Genomic DNA, 5,489 nt, shown 5'->3' with positions numbered 1-5,489 from the left:
GATCATCTCGTAGGGGAAATGATAACCAGCCTTTACCTTACCTCATGCTGGACAAGTACGAAATAGAGATGGGTATCTCTTGTAACAAAAGTGCATGTGGAAACTAAAGTGATGCTATGGTTAGGTTTATGTACAGCAAGTCAGCATATGATACCGGTATAAATCAAAAGGATGCGTACAAATAACATAGGAAAGGTCACACTGTTAACATCTAACGACTGGATTCGAACCCATACTCAGTGTAACGTTGATCGTGATACTCATTAGGCCACCGTAGTTTCATCACTGTACAAGATATATTCAAACTTTATATTTATAGATTTATTGACAAAAAGTAAAAAAAACGTACGAAAGTATCATTCCATCTTTCTTGTCAGTCTCGCTGCACGTTATCCATATATTACAAAAAACTATAATTTAGTAATCTCAGTACAGAAATGAATGATGTATTAAATTTATGATTTCATATGGTAAAAAACACATCATGCGAGGATACGTGATTGAAAACAAACTTGGGTCCAAAGTAAACATCACAATTTAAACACGCATCTGATTTTCATACCGTGGAAGTGCATGATTTCGCTGCATGATTTAGAGCGATATATCCAGGCGTCATTATAAGAGATGGAGGAGGACCAGGATAATGGCAAGGTGTTCTCTTGAGCGTGGAGGGGAGGCGTGTGATGACTTCCTCTAACTTCAGACAATTGAGCTGATTGGACGGCTTCACTGGCGACACACACACACACACACACACACACACACACACACACACACACACACACACACACACACACACCATCCCTTTCATTTATCTTACAGAATGAAAGATAATGGTATGTTCGAGCATTTTAAGAGGCTTTCCCTAACTTGGACATTTTCGACCAAAAGACTGCCATTTCTTCTGCAAACTGATTATTATTATTATTATTATTATTATTGTTATTGTTATTATTATTATTATTAACTTTTATAATTATTTTTCTTATTTCTCTTTCTCTCTCTATTTCTCGTATAACTTATTACAGAAGAGGATAGAGACCATAGAAGGGGGAGGGAAGTGCCACGGAATTGAAAGATAAAATACTAGTTTCCATTGACAAATTTTACACAGAAAAAAAAGTGTAATGTTTCCCAAAATAAAAATAAAAATAAAACGATAAGGATAGCACAAAGAGTCATCATCTCTTGTGAGTCACCTTCATGGTTACTTAGATCTGACTCCTAAGCAACTTATTTTTCTTATGAGGCCTAACTTCTCTGTTCATTTTACTTTGGCTCTTACGCCTTACTGTTGTCTTGTATGTTAATTATTTTCCAAAGAAGCCAACAGATGGATAATATTATACTTCAGCCGAAATTTGGTGTGAAAAATTCTTGCCCCTGTGGCTTGTAAAATTTCCCTGCCTGAGGACCACCAAAACTTTTTCTTCTCAGCTACTTAACCAGTCGTGGCGTATCGTACCATTTTGGAATTGCCGCGAAAACTGCCTTCATGTGGTGCCAGACTTAAACACACACGCACACACACACACACACACACACACACACACACACACACACACACACACACACACACACACACACACACACACACACACACACACACACACACACAAATATTGCCAAAATCGCCAAAACATTTCCGCTAGGCAAGAACAGAGCACCACATTTTTTTTTCTCAACTATTGGGCCAGTCACGACATGTACAATATTTAATCTGTCATGAAAATTGCCTTCCAATTATGCCAGGTCTTAAAAAACAGAAAATGCCAAAAGTAGCCGAAAAAGACCAAAAAATACAATCTTGCTCGCATAGACACATTCCCCACTTATGATATGGCCGACTGTTTCTTGGAGTCATTTTAATCTTGACACCAATAACACTCCCCATAATAAGGTATAATGTGCAAAATACATCGATGAGGAAGATCTGTTAGGAAATCTGCAAAATCTACGAAGACATGACCCTCTGTGACGTGTGTGTGTATTTGTGTGTGTGGGGGGGGGGATGGGTGGGGGGATGTTTTTTGAAGCTACAGTCCAAAAAATATATTTGGTTACAAGTATTTCGAAAATGTTTAAGGGTTTATATAATGGACTTACTGCAGTTAACGTGTTCAGTGTGACTGATGCTACATTTGATTTATTGTTAATTTCATCAGAGGACTTTAAGTTGCTTCTCGGAGCCCACTCGTACTGAAGGGTCAAAATATTATCACCATGAACCTCTTCAGTACGAGGAGCCAATCATAAACTCAGAAAATCGACTGACGACATCAAAAATAAACTGAAAAAAGAAAAAAAAAAGCGTCAAGTGAGCATTAAAAAAAAATAAAGCAGGGACAAAATGAGGTACAGAAAGTTTGTCAGAATTTCAGCAACAAACTCACACGACAGAAAGCACTGGAAAAGTCAATAGCAAACAGTAGCAAAGTAAGTGGAGAGCGAGTGTACGACAAGTATCCAAGAATTTTAAAAGATTTCAATGCAGTAGTTAAGAGAAGTGACCAAAAGCATACAAGCATCGTTTAAGAAATGCAGTTCTCCTTTTTTCCAATAGTAGTAGTAGTAGTAGTAGTGGGAATTCGTAGCTTCGAAAACAAAGCAAATTAATGAACAATACTAATCCTATAAGACCGCATGTTTCCAGCCAAATAGCCTATATATCCAGTGCCTGTGAGATTAATTTTGATCACTGTATTGTAGGATATTTTCAACCCCCTGCACATCACCTCGGCAGCATCCCACCCTATATAATTCTATTTTAAAAGGGTTCTGAAACTTGCTTCGTGTGAGGGGCGCGGGGTGAAGTTTGCAGCCTTCCACACCCTCCCCTTTCAATTATATTTTCCGAAGTTCCAGGAGAAGAGTTAGAACACTGTATTCTAAATAATTTTGCAATTTTTTACAAGTAGGGGAACATAACGATTTAACTGAACAGGGTTTTCGCCCTTGACCACCCCGTTTGGGATACATGGCGTCTGGCAATGGATGGATGGATGGATGGTTTTCGATGGCTTGACCCTTCTGCGACGCATTCGCCAAAGTAGGTAGGTGAAAATGTATACCTAGAGAGAGAGAGAGAGAGAGAGATTAATCTTCACACTCATTATGCAAAGTCTGATCGAGCTGAACCCAGACTCCCATATTTACAATTATAGCCCTGTCGTATGCACGGTGTGAAGGCCACTGGAACCAGCTCCCGACCTGTATTCTCTGATAATTAATCAATGACTGGTTACTATTTCTTTATTCTTTTACGTGAACCTGTCACAGTGAAGGGGATATAAACAGTTCTCACAACCCTGAATAGTGACATCTTTTCTTTTCTTTTTTCTTTTCCTTTTTCTCTATTTCCATGCAGTTTTATTAAACTCCGGCGGTTGTGGTGTTATGTGCATTTATAAGTAACCTTTTCATTCCATTGCCATCATTTCATTTTGCCCTCGCTGCCGTCAGACGATATTGTTGAGCACAGGGGAGAGCTCTTGTAGTGAACGTGAACAGCAGTAAGGCTTAGGACCGGTGTGTACTACAGCCAAGTTCTGTCAGATACATAGCAGAGGGAGTGTGTTTGACGTAAGCACAGGTGAATAGGAAGACTGTGTTCTTGTTACTTACTGAATTCTCAGCATTTAGTGTTTTAATTATAAAATATGCACAGGAATATATTTACGTAGACCTATAGTATATTGTCATGCTGATAATGACTGGAAAATATAGCGTCATTGTCAAAAGTATAATTAGGTTGTTTAATTATAGATAAAGCTATTTATGCACATTCATGTATACACATTTGAACATTATGGCACTTTCATACGTTGATGTGGCCCAAGACTCATCTGAAACAGATCTGAAACGTGTACCCAGTCGACTTTAGGTTTAGGTTCCCTTCTGCTGCAGTCCACCATCCTCCTTCCGGGTGATAGGGTACTTATTAAGGGACGTGTGTATAACCAGGCACCGAGTCACCCGGTTATATCGATACCACCACATGAAGGCGCCTCTCTTCAGCACCATGTTCCTACAATTTCTTTTAACAGCAACTGATGACGAGTGCTCTATCCAGTAACTTCTTCCTTGTATCCTAAGGAGGTTTGAGAGGGAGGGAGGTATGATGGTGCCAGTTTTAGGAACCCCTTTCCTGTTATCACACAGGCTTGTAACTTATTAATGCATAACTTACATGTTCGTATCAGGATATTGATGTAAAATGCAAAGAATGCTGGAATTGCCTACTTAAACCCCGTTAAAATATTCGCTAGCAAGTTCATATGTAAAATCGACTGACGGGCATTGGTGTATAAAGACAAAGGTACCCTCGTAAAGAGGTTAATAAAGCTTGGCTTGAACCCTCCGTTGTGGTAATAAGTCTCTCTTAAAGCGGATTATATGGTCCGGAGGTAGCTGCAGTTAAAAAACAGAATGAACAGGTAAACAGAATAAGTTATTATAAAAAAATCGACCATGTTAAAGCCAGTGGTTTGTAAAACCCTTTTAGACCTATGAGTCCTTTCATTTGAGCACGACAGTATGATCTAGTGTTAGCCCTGCATAAAGCACTTATGCACTTCCATACCACCTGTAGGGCTTACACACGTATGTTTACATCCCACACTAAAAGCCAGAACAACACTTTGCTTTAGTCCCTTCAGTACGATGACATCCATTTTATTTTGTTTAACCATAACCAGACGACTTTATTGAGTTTAGGAGAGATTCAGTCGTGATGGAGCTGTTTTGACCTCTTTATTGCCTGATATTTCGCTGAAGATGAATAAAATCGTTTGGCAGTAGTGACGAATAAAGAAAAGCGATGTCGCGCTGAAATCGTTAAGTCTCCTGGTATCAGTGTGGAAATGTTGGTCAGTATGTGTGTACAAATACTGGGCTATATCATGGAAATTTTTCATTCATTCATTCATTGCCAGACGCCATGTATCCCAGACAGGGTGGCCAAGGGCTTAGAGTTAATTGTTTTACAGGGAGGGGCACTAATCCTCCACCAACCCCACTTGACGTAGGGATGCCAACAGCATCTGGTGTTCCCAGGCGGTCACCCATCCAAGTACTAACCAGACCCAACGTTGCTTAACTTCGCTGATCGAACGGGAAGCGGTGTACTCAACGTGGCATGGAAATGTATTTTGTAAATATGTATACATGTTAATATTTCAGGCATCTTGAAATTAATAAACCTGATTTTGGCATTGTTCTGTTTGTCTTTAGAAGGGTGAACTTTGCGTACTTATCAGACTCTGGTCCCATTTTGCCACATGCAGAAAATAAGTTCATGATGCAGAATAAACTGACTAATTATCGTCTATCATATCTGCACCTTACAAACTGTTTGTTTTCAAATTGATCTTGTTTACTTCTTTCTTAACCTTCCACTTCCTCTTCCTCCTCATCATCATCATATCATCATCATCATCATCATCAACCTTTTCCTTCTTCTCCTCCTCCTTCTCATCATCATCATCATC

General features: G+C 39.2%; 1 pseudogene; it reads right to left on the bottom strand.

Moving 5' to 3' along the window:
• Positions 1-5,030: 5,030 nt before the first annotated feature.
• On the bottom strand, positions 5,031-5,149 carry LOC145407283 (5S ribosomal RNA; annotated as a pseudogene).
• Between the last annotated feature and the right edge of the window lie 340 nt (positions 5,150-5,489).

Source organism: Coenobita brevimanus, chromosome 72 (assembly GCF_032717465.1).
Source record: "Coenobita brevimanus isolate Jiangsu-jjx chromosome 72, ASM3271746v2, whole genome shotgun sequence".
Classification (NCBI taxonomy): domain Eukaryota; kingdom Metazoa; phylum Arthropoda; class Malacostraca; order Decapoda; family Coenobitidae; genus Coenobita; species Coenobita brevimanus.
This window is presented reverse-complemented; position numbering and strand designations above follow the sequence as displayed.